Source organism: Hibiscus syriacus, unplaced genomic scaffold, assembly GCF_006381635.1.
Source record: "Hibiscus syriacus cultivar Baekdansim isolate YM2019G1 unplaced genomic scaffold, ASM638163v2 tig00116983_pilon, whole genome shotgun sequence".
Taxonomy (NCBI): Eukaryota; Viridiplantae; Streptophyta; class Magnoliopsida; order Malvales; family Malvaceae; genus Hibiscus; species Hibiscus syriacus.
The window spans coordinates 1278977-1295939 of NW_024063506.1; positions in this window are offsets into that span (position 1 = coordinate 1278977).

Below are 16963 nucleotides of genomic sequence, written 5' to 3' on the forward strand. Positions count from 1 at the left end.
ATAAAGTTAAATATATTACATAAATAAGAAATAATCAAATAAAAATATTAAGATATATATATTTAATAAGGTATATAATAAACTATTAAAAGTATAAAAAATATACGACTAGATAAAAATAATTACAATATATATAGTAATATTAGACTTAAAAGTAAATATTAAAGAAATATATATATATATATATATAATAATAATAAATATAGTAAAAAAATAAATGAAATATTTAATATATATATATATACATATAATAATAACATGAATAATAAAAATAAATGAATAAAATATACATATAATAAATAAAAGGATTAATATACATTTTTAAAAAGCTCTTCCCCTCCTTTAACCGAAAATCAAACCGGTTTTTAAAAATAAGCCTCGGGGTAGATCTAGGTTCGAAACTTCGAAACCCCACCCATTTTGGTCATCGGCGCAACCCATGTTTTGGGTTATTCGAACCAAATCTCAAGAAAAATAACGTGCACATGCAAAAGAAAGAAAAAAGAAAATGCTAAATTTTATTTCCTTTTCGAATCCTTTACAATAGTTTTGCCTTTGTATCTTCCCGTGCTTTCCTCTATGTTTTGTGTGTAAATCGTGTGTTACAATGGTGAGTTACAATGGCTATTTATAGTGCTTGTGGATCATATCTTTAGGAATTTAAATCTTAGTAGAACTCTATCCTATTTTTAGGAGTTTGAATCCTAGCAAAATTTTATCTTATTTTTAGGAGTTTGAATCCTAGTAGGACGAAAATGTGTGTATATAGCTGCCCCTCTTTGCCCATAGTCGTGTAACGGGAATAGGGAAAAGATTAAAAGACACACTTTTCGTTCAGTGGAGTTGAAAATTAACTCTGATGTTTCAATAACTCCCTGTCGAATTGAGTTACAGATGACTCCTCCATCGTGATCGAGTTCATCTTGAAATGATATGAAATTGAAGCCGTAGTTCGGAATTTGAATCAGCACGTGGCTTCCCGTTACCCTTCGATCTTCTTCTCGGTTTAAAGACCTTGGATCGGAATCGGACTCAGAAATCTTCATTGACAGATAGCTTTTTCTTGACTTAAGCTATGTTGTTTGAAAATGGTTGCTTGTCACTAAGGCACGGCTAACCCAGGTCATCTTCTCGACTTGAAAACCTCGACTGCAACCGGAAAGTGCGATTGATGTGTCATCGAGCTGAATGGAGTCGAACTCGACAATTTTGATGACAGATAATCCTTCTTTGAGTTGGATATCCTTCGTCGTGAAGTTAAAATCCAAGTAAGTAGCATTGTTCCGAGTCCAATATCCTCCGTCGTGAAGTTGAAATTGGCTCTGGAACAGGGAAATTGTTTGTTGACAACCAGCCGTCCCTTCGTTGTGAAGTTGAACTTGTGTTGTCTCGAGTCCAATATCCTTCGTTGTGAAGTTGAAATTGACTCTGAATGAAATTTTGTTGACAAGCAGCGGTCCCTTCGTCGTGGAGTTGAACTTGCGTTGTCTGGAGTCCAATATCCTTCGTTGTGAAGTTGAAATTGGCTCTGAGATTGGGAAGTTGTTGTTGACAAGTAGCGGTCCCTTCGTCGTGAAGTTGAACTTGCGTTGTCTGGAGTCCAATATCATTCGTTGTGAAGTTGAAATTGGCTCTGAGATTTGGAAGTTGTTGTTGACAAGCAGCGGTCCCTTCGTCGTGAAGTTGAACTTGCGTTGTCTGAAGTCCAATATCCTTTGTTGTGAAGTTGAAATTGGCTCTGAAATTGAGAAGTTGTTGTTTACAAGCAGCGGTCCCTTCATCGTGAAGTTGAACTTGCGTTGTCTGGAGTCCAATATCCTTCGTTGTGAAGTTGAAATTGGCTCTGAAATTGAGAAGTTGTTTGTTGACAACCAGCCGTCCCTTCGTTGTGAAGTTGAACTTGTGTTGTCTCGAGTGTCACGATATCCTCCGTCGTGGAGTTGAAATCGCGGATGTTTGGCTTCGAGCTAGACATCCTTCTTTGTGAAGTTGAAATCTATTCTCGAGCAAATTGTGTCGTTTCAAGAGAAACTGTCTCAAGGGAGACAAAATTTGTTTGAAGGAAAACATATTCAAAGATTTCGTTAAATTGCTTTCAAAGTTTATGTTTGGAGAGAAACTGTCTCAAGGGAGACAAAATTCGTTTCAAGGGAAACTATCTCAAGCGAGATAAAATTCATTTCAAGGGAAATGTTTTCAATGTTTATGTTTCAAGAGAAACTGTCTCAAGGGAGACAAAATTTTCTGTTTCGAGGAAACTATCTCAAGAGAGAAAAAATCATTTCAAGGGAAATGTTTCAATGTTTATGTTTCAAGAGAAACTGTCTCAAGGGAGACAAAATTTTCTGTTTCGAGGGAAACTATCTCAAGCAAGATAAAATCTTCTTAAAAACAGCCTTGAGTGAAATGAAATGCCTTTTTTCGAGTGAAAACGGTCTCAAGCGAGACAAATTTGTTTTAAGAAAAACAATCTTGAGTGAAATAATCTTCTTTCGAGAAAAACAGTCTCAAGTGAGACAAGTATGTTTTAAGAAAAACAAATTTGAGTGATAATCATCTGCATTAAAAGACTGTCTTAAGTGAGATAAGTTTATATTGGAAATGTTGAATCTGGATGAATGTCGATCTTTCAATTTGTCGAGTTGGCTTTTAATCTCATCTTCTCCCTGAAAGATCTGTAAAATGTATATGGATGTAACTATCCTGATGATGTATGCTTGATGTATGCCCAAATGAAATTTATTTGCTGTTGAATTTGCCCTCAAGGGAGGAAAATCAAGGTTTTTATTGCTCATGATGATGAATTCAAAGATGCAAATTTCATGCGTCATGTATGTACGTGTTGATGTATATGTTGAGATGTGAGGGAATGGCTACGTGTGCAGTCTTCATTCTGACTTAATTTGTCTTCATTTCCACCAGGGTGTACTCTTGCAGACCTCAAGACAATTTTTTCCTTCCCTTATCAAATTTTGCCCCAAATGGTTTCCTTTGCCTCTGTTTCGATCTTGAGCTTCAAGCGATATTTGTTGAATTCCAATATGCTTCCAGAGAACTTATCTTGTTTGAAAATGCTTTTCTTCTTTCGAATTTTCAAATTTTGAAAAATATCAAAAGAACTTTTGAAAAAGTTACTTCTTTCTAGGTTCACAATTGAAGCAAATCATAAAACATGAGTTCATTGGATATCAAAAGAATCAAACACTCTTTTAATCTTTGATAGCTGCAATCTTTGACAAATATGAAGATCGAAAGTTGGTCTATAGGTGGGTTTGTTTCATCGATTTGGTTATCGTGAAGATCATGGCATGCCCCTCTTTCTTGATTTGGTATTTTGATCAGAGGCGAACAAAATGACACAACTAGCATAATCAATGACTAGACCTTTCAGAACACTTCTGTTTCAGTTCTCTGAAATCTTCCATTTGTTCAAGTTTCTTAAGCTCTTCTAACAAAGGTAGTGCAGAATATCGGTCTAAAAAATGAAATTCTTGAGTGCTCGTGTGAATTTGACTATAACAGGTGTTTCTCAACTCCCTTAGTCTATTATTACCGAAATTTCTTTTTAGATGAATTTGATTTATTTTACCATTATCTGGCTAGCCGAATCCATAAAGTCGGGGCGTTCAACCAATTGCTTTATAGGACAGCTTATAATCACTTTTATCAGGTTTAACTGAAGGGTTCATCATCACAAAGTCTTTGACCTGACAAAAGTAGTGGAGTAAACACCGAATTGCCAAGTGTCCGAGCAATGTCATGATTTGAATGTAATCTATTCATAAAGCCAGGGCTTTCGAGTTTCCTCTATAACCAATTGCCTTAGTGGAATAGCTCAGCTTTAGAGGGACAAATCACTGAAGGGTTCGTCTCATCACAAAGTCTTTGGCCTGACAAAAGCAGTGGAGCAAACACCGAATTGCCAAGTGTCCGAGCAGTGTCATAGTTTGAACATAATCTATTCATAAAGCCAGGCTTTCGAGTTTCCTCTATAACTATTGCCTTAGTGGAATAGCTCAGCTTTAGAGGGACAAATCACTGAAGGGTTTCATCTCATCACAAAGTCTTGGCCTGACAAAGCAGTGGAGCAAACATCGATTGCCAAGTGTCTGAGCAGTGTCATAGTTTGAACATAATCTATTCATAAAGCCAGGGCTTTCGAGTTTCCTATATAACCAATTGCCTTAGTGGAATAGCTCAGCTTTACGGATTTAATTTCTTAAGATTGTCAAGAAGAACTTGTTATAGTCTAGGTGTTTTTGAAAGTCAAGGGATCTCATCTTTAGAGTTCAATTTCCAAACAACTGACCTAAACTAGATTTGCTTACTCGACTATTCCCTCTGTGAAGATCATTATCATCCCTGAACATCATAAACAAGTGTATAAACCAATTAGTTTTGCAATCTCATGTGCTAGTTGCCCTATTCTGTTCGCTCTTAATACTGTCTGAATACCAAACCTTGGATGGACTCTTCATCTTTAGAGTTCAATTTCCAAACAACTGACCTAAACTAGATTTGCTTACTCGACTATTCCATCTGTGAAGATCATTATCATCCCTGAACATCATAAACAAGTGTATAAACCAATTAGTTTTGCAATCTCATGTGCTAGTTGCCCTATTCTGTTCGCTCTTAATACGTGTCTGAATACCAAACCTTGGATGGACTCTTCATGAGAAGAGAAAACTTAGCTCGGTAAGAGAAAAATATATAGTCTGATGTATCTTTTAAATTAGGACCAAGGAGTCTTTGTTTTGCAGGTTTCAATCTTATCATTTGTCAAAGATTTACAACCTCAATTATTAAACAGTTTTTAATTAGGTGATATTCAAGGAATTCAAGATTAAAATTTGCTCATCTCCTAATAAGGAAGCATTTTATTTAAAATGTTTAAACGTCAAGTGACTTAAAAATATTCACGCATAAGAAGTACGAAAGAAAAACAAGTTCAAACAAGATGATATACTTGATAATGCAACAAAATTCGTAATGGATGCCCCACATGACTCTCGATCAGAATGCCCCATTACATATTGAAAGTGAATGACCCTGAATCGATCAGATCTCTTACGTTTTAATGCCCCACAATTCTCAGTGGTGTGCCCTGAGCTCCCAATATGATAGTTGTATACGGCGTTAATATCATGACCTTTAGGATATGGGGCCTCTCTAGGTTTTGATTGAACTAGAGTCACAAGATTTTTTTCAACTAGCGTTGGGAGTATGTAACATCCCAAATTATGGGTTAGTGACCAAATTGTAAAGTTTCAGAATTTGATGATTATAGTAGAAGAATGAAGTAGTTCAATGATTATAGTTAAACGACATAGACATATGTGATTATATGAAAAAGAATATAAGTTATGTGATTATGAACATGTGGATATAGGTCTAGTTGAGGATATAATAACAAGATATAAATTACACGAGTTAAATATATGAGAATTAGTATAACCAACTTATGAGATGAAATGAAAAGTGAGACAAGTTAAATAACATTGACCTATAGGACAATATGAAAATAATATATAAATTAGGAGACATTGACAGAAGTGATATATGACATGTAAGATAAGCTATATGGGAAGAGTTATGGGCTTAAATGAACATATAATATGAGTCATATAGTAAAGATCTATGAAGCTATAGGAAGATGTTATGGGAGTTATGTGATGATAAGTTATAAGAATATATATGGGTAACAAGTTATGTGAAATTGAATTAAGTAAATATATGAAACTAGGATATAAATAATGTGAGATAAGTTATAGGGAATTGATATATGAACTATATGAAAGTATGTACATGAATATATGTATAAGTTTATATGTTATTCTATGTGATATATGATGTATATATGAACATATGTGAATAGATATGACATGTGTTACATGAAAAAATGAGAAATGATATAATCCATATGAAATGATCTACGTGATTACATGTAATACGTGATTACATGCACTTGAGATAAAGGTTATATGATATGAGATGTATGTTCACAAATACATATGGTATGTGACAGAAGAAAAGGAACAAGTGATATGAAACATAAGAATAATGCCCATAGTATATGATGAGAGCTATAGGTATAGTTGGCATGCCAAGAGTCGAGGGTTCTACGTGGTCCTTCGGGACATGTATGTAATTATGTGGAACCTATATGTAGTACTTCGGTACACTTATTGGAGCCATTGTATTATGTATGTGGTTCTTAAGGAGTAGTCCTTCGGGACATAGTGGTCCTACGGACATATACAGTGGTCCTTCGGGACATAGTGGTCCTACGGACGAATACTGAACTAAGGTTCGGTGCCCCATGAGGGAATTGATACGATCTGTGGTGACAGCATTAGTGCACAACCTCAATGTACTCACATACCTCTATTCTCAATAATATACATGGGCAATTGAAATACAAACTTTAAAGTGAAAGTGGTACAAAGAAGGTAAGTTTCGTATGTGCATGATATGATTATATGTTATCGTGTAATAGATACATGCATATTGAAATGTCATGATCAAATGTTTAGAATACATATTCGGATGAAATGGGTATTGATTGGAAAAATGTATGATATTATATGATATATTTAATGATAATGAGTATTTGTACAGGTATGTGTTTTGTTATATGAAATATTCTATGGTTTTTATTATATGTTTATGCCTCACTAGTCAACGACTTAGCGTGTGATTGTTTCACACGTAGGTTCGAGAAGAGTAAAGAGCAATATGGAGCAAGACAGGTCAGTTCTCCTTACCAAATGTCATCAGAAAAGAGGTGAATATACGTATTTTAATAAATAAGTTTTAGTTGGCATGTAATCAAAAGAATATATTGTATAAGCTCTGAATAGTTTTGTAAACGTTTGAATAAGTTCAATGTTATAAAAGTTTTTAAATTACTCACTATTTTATATGAATAAATGTTTGAAAAGACAATGTGACACTTCGGACTCGTATCCGGGTCGGATACGGGTTGGGGGTGTTACATTTAATAGTATCAGAGCTACGGTTTAGCCGATTCTAGGCTTAAATCAAAGTCAGAAGTGTTTTAAAAATGTACATGCCAACTCAAAGTGAAAAATTCTGATCTGATAGTGTAAGGAGTATGCTGTCTTGCTAAAATAAAAAATAGATTATTATGTGATAATAGAAGTATGATATTAAGAGCTTCGAAAGAAGTGAAAGGTAATAAACCTGAAGGTATAGCATTCACCTGCCCTGGCCAGGCAGGGAGAAGAGCGAACACCTCAGGAAATGCCTGTATAAAATTTGGAAATTATTCTTCATGATTGAAGAATGTTCTGATGTGTTTTCAATTTACTTCTTTAACTCATAGAATGAATGTATCAAATTAGTTGATAAAGTTGCGAGCACCCAAGTTCAAGGGTGGATTTGAGGAAGGTTCTATTGTTATAGACCTTTGGTTGAATGATATGATAGAAGGTTTTCATTCTTCAAAGTGGAGATGTTGAATTGAGTAGTTTTTGTTACTACTTTGGTAAGTTAGAGTATGGTGGACAATTGTCACCATAAGAACGTTAAAGATTAAATGGTGATTAGAATTGTATAAGAGTTTCAAGAATAAGTGCATGATGACCAGTTTAAAAACAGATGAAACTGGAATACACGAGCTTGAAACAAGGGAATTACACTTCCGACTGAAAATGATATATGTGATATTTTGTTAGGACTTGCGCCTTAAATTAAAAGAGTGTTACTGGTTTGAATTGTTATTGTTTCAAGAAATGTTTAATTGTGTTAAAGCTTTAAAGAGAAAAAGCTCAGAACGAAAAGTTTGGAGAAATAAAATCTCATATGATTAAGCGAATTAGTGCTTCATAGAGTTCAGTACCGTCAAAGAGAGGTAGAGATTCTGGTTTTCAATTTCAGACAAGGTATGAATTAGTTGCATTCTCTGCCAGAGAATCAAATCCGATGAGAGTCAGACAGACTCAGTTAGTATGGTCTAGTACTGAAAGATTAAACAAGGATTTAATTGATAATAAGCCAGGGTTAAAGACAACCTTCGAGAATTAGGGTAAAAGTTTTGTTAGAACTTATGAAAATTGAAGCGGGGAAAAGTATATTAAAGGGGTGAGATAAGTATTGAGATTTGATAATTATTGAAATAGTTCTGACTGCAAAGAATGCATATGAGATGGTAAAGAATGAGGTTTGTATAAGTAAAGAGGATTATCAAAGTTATGACGATGCAATGAAGATCAGTAATCAGAAATGAGTGTACGAGATATAAAAGAATATGGGAGTATGAAGGACATGATATGGCTTAGTTATGTATAAGAAGATCTTGATTATAAAAGGATATATGAATAAAGAAATGAAAATGGTTGAGTTTAAAGGATCAGATATGAGAAAGATTTTATGGAAGTGTAGATGATAAGTTTGATATAGAAGTAAATAAAAATGTGTAGGATGATGTGGAAAAGATTGTTTGAATTTGTAAAGTCTATGTTTAATCACATTTGAAGAAGATTTAAATTTGTTTTTTTGGTCAAGTGATGACGAAAGAAGAGGTTGGTTACTATTGTAAGGTAATTAGAGATGGATTTATAATGTTGAGTGAGGATATGGATTTTATTGTCTATATGATAAGTGGCAAGATAGAAAGTATAAAGGGAAAAGGTGCTTGAAAAAATTTAAGGATTGAAAAGTAAGTTTTCTAACATGATAAGAAGTATTAAGTTCAGAAAGCCATGAGAACGTTAGAAGATATGTCCTTTTCAGGATGTGTAGTGAAAATTCGACGACGAATTTTTTAAAAGGAGGGGAGATTTGTAACATCCCAAATTATGGGTTAGTGACCAAATTGTAAAGTTTCAGAATTTGATGACTATAGTAGAAGAATGATGTAGTTCAATGATTATTGGATATACATGATGAAGGTTTTTAGTAATTATTAAAGGAAAAAGGGTAAAATGGTCATTGATCATTTAAGGAAAAAATGGAATTATATACACATGGAAAGGAAGAGAATTCTCCAGAATTCTCTTCTCCTTTCTTATTCTTCTTCACGTGGAAGCCAAGAGCAAAGGTAAGTTTGATTTAGCTTTGATTTCTTGAAAGTTTTAATTTGGATTTGAGTCTTTGAGGGTTAATAAGCTTAAGGAAAGCTTATATAAGTTTAAAACACCAAAGAGATAGAATTAGAAAGGAATTTTATTAAGGGTTTATAAATAAACTTTTGTTATAGAAGGTTTTTGAAGTTCTAAAGTTGGATTTGACTTGTATCAGCTTAATTAAGAAGTATTAAGTGTTAGATTAGATTTGAAACATGTGGAAAATAGGGTATGATCTTGAAATTCCTAAAGAGAGGAGGATATAAGGTTAAAGATGAGATAAATGAATATTAATGAGTTTAATTATGTATATGAAAGTTAGGAATATGAAAGGGGTTGAAATATGAAGGATTTAATCCAAATGAATGAGTTTTCGGGTTCAAAAAGAGGATTCTGGGCAGAGTGCATCGATGCACATTCATAGTGCATCGATGCATCAAGGTTAAAACCCAGAAATTGGTTGAAGGTGTATCGATGCATTGGTAGTGCATCGATGCACTCTTTTAAGATAAAACATCGAATGCAATTAATGCACGATGCATCGATGCATCCCAGTAATAATACAACATCGAATGCATTTTATGCACCGATGCATCAGTGGTGCATCGATGCATACCTTCATTAAAAGATGAAATTGACTTTTCTTAGTCTAAATAGTGAACCGTAAGCTTCTTCCGGAACAATCGATTGATTCAAATCAAAGCAAAGCTAAGGTGAGTGCAATTTAAATTGTACTTATGTACCAATAAACATTGGCTTGCGATGAGCCAGTGATGGAGTCACTATGGTAAGAAGGGACTCCTAAAAATGTTATTTGAATTGTGATTCTTATGTTGCATGAGTGCATGAAAATGGGTACATATGTTATATGTATTGCATATGTTATGAATTGAATGAATATGTTAGTGTGATAAGCTATGTGAACTGGTTTAAATAGTATATGTGATTATATAAGTTTATAATATAAATATGTGATATAAGACATAAGTTAAAGAACTATATGATATTAGATAAGATAAACATATGCTATTATAATTGACTATAGGATCGCGAACTATGTAAAATAGCAAGGACTTATGTGATAGCAAGAGAAATGATATAAATAGATGATATAGATGTAAATGATAAGTTAAACGACATAGACATATGTGATTATATGAAAAAGAATATAAGTTATGTGATTATGAACATGTGGATATAGGTCTAGTTGAGGATATAATAACAAGATATAAATTACACGTTAAATATATGAGAATTAGTATAACTAACTTATGAGATGAAATGAAAAGTGAGACAAGTTAAATAACACTGACTTATAGGACAATATGAAAATATATAATTAGGAGACATTGACAGAAGTGATTATATGAACATGTAAGATAAGCTATATGGGAAGAGTTATGGGCTTAAATGAACATATATATGAGTCATATAAAGATCTATGAAGCTATAGGAAAATGTTATGGGAGTTATGATGATAAGTTATAAGAATATATGGGTAACAAGTTATGTGAAATTGAATTAAGTAATATGAAACTAGGATATAAATAATGTGAGATAAGTTATAGGGCATTGATATACGAACTATGAAAGTATGTATGAATATATGTATAAGTTTATATGTTTTCTATGTGATATGATGTATATATGAACATATGTGAATAGATATGACATGTGTGTTTACATAAAAAATGAGAAATGATAATCCATATGAAATGATCTACGTGATTACATGTAATACGTGATTACATGCACTTGAGATAAAGGTTATATGATATGAGATGTATGTTCACACATACATATGGTATGTGACAGAAGAAAGGAACAAGTGATATGAAACATAAGAATAATGCCCATAGTATATATGAGAGCTATAGGTATAGTTGGCATGCCAAGAGTCGAGGGTTCGTGGTCCTTCGGGACATGTATGTAATTATGTGGAACCTATATGTAGTACTTCGGTACACTTATTGGAGCCATTGTATTATGTATGTGGTTCTTAAGGAGTAGTCCTTCGGGACATAGTGGTCCTACGGGACATATACAGTGGTCCTTCGGGGCATAGTGGTCCTACGGGACGAATACTGAACTAAGGTTTGGTGCCCCATGAGGGAATTGATACGAGTTGTGGTGACAGCATTAGTGCACAACCTCAATGTACTCACATACCTCTATTCTCAATAATTTACATGAGCAATTGAAATACAAACTTTAAAGTGAAAGTGGTACAAGAGGTAAGTTTCGTATGTGCATGATGATTATATTTTATCGTGTAATAGATACATGCATATTGAAATGTCATGATCAAATGTTTAGAATACATATTCATCGGATGAAATGGGTATTGATTGGAAAAATGTATGATATTATACGATAGATATGTTAATGATAATGATAGTATTTGTACAAGTATGTGTTTTGTTATATGAAATGTTCTATGGTTTTTATTATATGTTTATATGCCTCACTAAGTCAACGACTTAGCGTGTGATTGTTTCACACGTAGGTTTCGAGAAGAGTAAAGAGCAATATGGAGCAAGACAGGTCAGTTCTCCTTACCAAATGTCAAATCAGAAAAGAGATGAATAATACGTATTTTAATAAATAAAGTTTTAGTTGGCATGTAATCAAAAGAATATATTGTATAAGCTCTGAATAGTTTTGTAAACATTTTGAATAAGTTCAATGTTATAAAAGTTTTTAAATTACTCACTATTTTATATGAATAAATGTTTGAAAAGACAATGTGACACTTCGGACTCGTATCCGGGTCGGATACGGGTTGGGGGTGTTATAGAGTAACTCCTCATATGTCATTGGGATTGGACTGATGAAAATATTTTCTTTCCTTGGTCCTCTCTGAGTTTGTTTAGAAGTACTAGACGACACAACTGCAACAGTTTTTGGACTTGAGACCGTAACACCTTTGTTGGCGTTGTAGGTACTGACATTGTTGATATCTCCCTCAATTTTTCCTTGTTTTATAGCTAGCTCGATCATCTCACCAACCATAACTAGATCTGAGAAAGTTCCCGATGTAATTGCCACCAGGTGCCCGAAGTAAGGTGCCTTCAGGGTCTGTAAAAATAACTTTTTAGTTTCATTTTCATCCAAGGGTGGATGAACTTGGAAAGACAAATCCCTCCAACGCTGTGCGTATTGTCAGAAACTTTCATTGTGCTTTTTCTCTAGGCTTTGTAGCATAACTCGGTCTGGTCTCATATCGTTGATATGCATGTATTGTTCCAAGAAAGACTTGGCTAAGTCTTTCCATGTCTTGATATGAGTTCGGCTGAGCTGGTTGTACCACCGAATAGCTGAACCGGACATGTTCTTTTGGAAGCAGTGGATCAGGAGTTGGTCATTCCCTACATATCCTGTCATCTTCCGACAGAACATAGTGATATGGGCTGAAGGGCAGCTGTTCCCGTCGAACTTCTCAAACTCAGGAACTTTAAACTTTGGTGGAAGCACCAAATCTGGAACCAGGCTCAGCTCCATTGCATCCACTCCATAATAATCATGGTCCCCTTGGACCATCTTCATTTGATCTTCTAACATCTTGATCTTCTTTTCCATCTTCTTTTCCTTATCCTCCTCGTCAAAATCTGGGACATGATAGCTTCCGGATGAGTGGTCGCGGAATCTTGTATTTGCACCAGATAGCTTTCCCCTTGATAGCATATGAGTCCTCTTGTAATCTGGGTAAGATTTCAGGTGAGACAACCCCTTGTGGGGTAGGTGGTATAGTTACCCCTTCCGGTGAACCTGCCCCAAGCGCACTGGTCTGTTGTAGGCCAACTAACTTGGCAACGATCTGATCAACCAAAGATTCTTGGTTCTTCATGATTGTATTCAGAGTACTCAGACTAATCTGGTTTATCTTATCTTCAAGTTCTTTCTGTAATTTTGCCATGTTCTCCTCGATTTGAGCCATTCTGGCCTCCATTTGTGTTTTTCTTTTTCAAGCGGGTGTTATGCGGATGAGGTGTGTTGAACGCTTGAGGCGGTGTATCCAGTATTTATTCCTTCATTGAGACATTCTTCCGTTAGTTGATGTGAATGCAAAGAAAATAACGAAATGCAGATATGTCTAAATGCATGATACATGAAATATCCGAGGCATTGATCCAAAAATGTGCCTGTTATTGAATATCCTCATTGGGGACAAAAGTGTTTTATCTATTAAGAGACAAAAATATTCTGACAGCTTTTGACATGTTGACTAGTCTTCTGTATTCGTATGTCACTGGTTGAATAACATGTCGAACCACTCCGGTTTCTCTAGATGGGTCGTGCCAATGTTGAGTTACTTTTTGCACTGGCCCAAGAAGTCTTGAATGACTGCATCTCTAGCATCTATCTTTTGTTGAGCATGTCCCCAACGAATGCGTCATTGGAGCCCTCGATTGATAGGAAATATATAAAGTCATTAGTTTGTTCCTTGAATTCGTCAGCAATGATCTCCTATTCCAGCTATCGTTTTGTAATTGTTATCTCTGAAGGGACTCCTAAGATTAGTAACCTTCATCTTGCCCCTGCAACCTCTGACAATCAATTTTTCCAAGATAGACTTTCATTGTGCTTGATGCAGACCCGATTCATTCTGAGTCCTTTATAACGCAGCAAAGTGATATATTCCTCAATTGTGGGCACCACGCCTTCAGGATTGAATATGACATAGTCGCCTTGTAGACTGTCCTCTGTATTTTTATCTCTTATTACAACCCCTTTTCAGTTAATTCAGATTATTTATGTTTAACAAACACATTTTTGGTGGATCAACACCTCTTTTAAATGATGCAGGTGATGAACAACAAAAAAGAGAATAAAACAAAAAGAGTTAGTGAGGTAAATCAAAATAATAATAAAAATGAAAATCCTACCCCACATGATATCTACCCCTCATGCTTATTATTCCTACCGACATGATCTCTATCCCGTTGGTTTGAACAAGTCCTAACGCATAAATTTCTAGTTCACATGCTTTGAACAGAAAGTAAAGCAGGAAAAATTCTGGCATCCTAGGGTTTGAAATGAGGTCTTGAGGTGGGCCCTAACTCCTTGTAGTCTCCGGGTTTAGGTTCTAAAAAGGTACCCGAGTTCTCCTTGCTGGTGCCCCCTTGGGCTTACCAGACCCTTAGTCCTAAACCCATCACAGGCTTGTGTAGACTAAGTTAAACTCGAGAGGACACATTCCCTTATGCCCATAGAATAAATTCACATGAAGGCATAAGGTATATGAATCCCGAAGGTTACTTGCTAGGCCCAAACGATGAATAAATTCACACGAAGGCGTCGTTTTCACCCCCCACTTAAAACGGGTTCGGAGCTCGGGTATAGCCTTTAGATGAAAAAAAATAAAACTTTGAAGGCTGAAATCATGAAAACGATTAGTCCAACTATTTACTCGAAAATAATCAAAAGTAAGTAAAAAGATCGAAATATTACCTTAACATTTAAACTTACTTACCCTTTTCGTTAAAATACAATTGGAAATTACCTTAGCCTGACTCACTTACCATTCCCAGGAGTCGCCAAGCTGTCGCAACCGTCTTTCGGTTGGGCCCTGGAATTGGGCTTCGACTTAGAAATGTGGATTGGAGTCGCCACCGATCATTTATTTAAAAATAAATGGGTTTATCGGATACCCTATTTCTTACCTGATCTGCGTCTTACCAGAAATATGTCGGGCTCGGGAGTCGGTTACGGTCAAGGAAGGATTAGCACCCTTGAACCGCCCTTTCGGTACTACGTAATTTTCAGTTGTCTTAATTAAGAAAAATAACAAGTTAAATTAAAAGGTAAAGTTTCGATCCTAATTACTTACCCTTGATTGATTTGAATATCCTTTAAAAAAAATCGAGAAATGTGTTAGATAAACAAGGTAAGAAAACAAATAAGATACAAGGGAAAATAAAATAAATAAATAATAGTAGATAAGAAAAAAATAGTAAAATAATATTATATATAGTAATATTTGAAAAAAGGAAAAAATATAAATATATATATATATATATATATATATATATATCAAAGTATTAATAAATAAATAAGCTATATATATACACCAAATACTTAAAAATAGAAAAGCTACCCTCCCAATTCACCGAAAGTGGGGGGCTTTAGTAAGAAAGACAAAAATGGGTCCTCTAGGTTAGTAGTATATATAATGTTTAATAATAATAATGATAAAGATACAAGGTTTTTTTAAAAAAAAATAATAATATATAATAATGAATAAAAAAATGAAAATAAAAAATAATATAAAGTTATAAGTTATAATATATACATAAATAAAGAAATAATCAAATAAAATAATTAAAAATATATATTTTAATATAGGTATAAATAAACTATTAAAAGTATAAAAATATACGACTAGATAAGATAATTACAATATATATATAGTAATATTAAACTTATAAGTAAAATATTAAAGAAATATATATATATAATAATAAAATATAGTAAAAATAATAAATTTAATATATATATATATATACATATAATAATAATACATGAATAATAAAAATAAATGAATAAAATATCCATATAAATAAAAGGATTAATTAGATTTTTAAAAAGCTATTCCCCTCCTTTAACCGAAAATCAAACCGGTTTTTAAAAATAGCCTCGGGGTAGATCTAGGTTCGAAACTTCGAAACCCCACCCATTTTTGGTCATCGGTGCAACCCACGTTTTGGGTTATTCGAACCAATCTCAAGAAAAATAACGTGCACATGCAAAAGAAAGAAAAATGAAAATGCTACATTTTATTTCCTTTTCGAATCCTTTACAATAGTTTTGTCTTTGTATCTTCCCGTGCTTTCCTCTATGTTTTGTGTGTAAATCGTGTGTTTACAATGGTGAGTTACAATGGCTATTTATAGTGCTTGTGGATCCTATCTTTAGGAATTTAAATCTTAGTAGAACTCTATCCTATTTTTAGGAGTTTGAATCCTAGTAAAATTTTATCCGATTTTTAGGAGTTTGAATCCTAGTAGGACGAAAATGTGTGTTGACATGATGGATCTCGAAACTTATATAATTTTAATTTTACAAATACAATAACGATTAATAATAATTAGTTATAAATAATTTGATGAATGAAATGTTTCTAAAAATTATAATTTTTAATTTTAAAAATAAATTGTTTTCAAATATTTTTTAAATTCTAATTTTTCTAATTTTTTTGAAATTATTATTAAAAATGTTGAAAAAATCAAAATAAAATTTAGTTATGAATTTTCACCATATTTTTATATTAGTGGTGCATGGTGCACATTATTAGTAATGTACATCAATGTGTCACTAAACTCATCTATTATATGAAGTTTCCCGAAACAAATTTATAGTTCAAATTGTAATATATATACACATGTAACATAACATACAAAACTTTTGAAAAAGAAAGTAACATGATATACACAGGTTATCCATATAATGATGCATGATGTTTAAAATTTAATATAAATTTTAAATATGTTTCACATACTAGATTGACATTTAATACATAAGTAGATCGTTAAACTAATATAAATATAAATTTGAAATTATATAGTTTGAGGATATCTAATGCAATTAATTCATAAAATCAAATAAATGATTGTCGACTAAATGCGTAATACTCGTAGAAGGAAATATAATATGAATGGGTAAACTATGCGTTTAATACATAATTATCAATGTTGATCCATTTTAATACCCAAACTTTCATTTTTTTCAAATCATACCTAAAGTTTAGTTTAGTTTTTTTTTTTTTTAGTACCCCAGTTCAAAATTTAACATTGAGTTTTGAAAAAAGAATTGAATTTAGGAACTAAAATAGACCAAAATTGATAGTTTATGTACTAGACATGATAAGCTTTTAA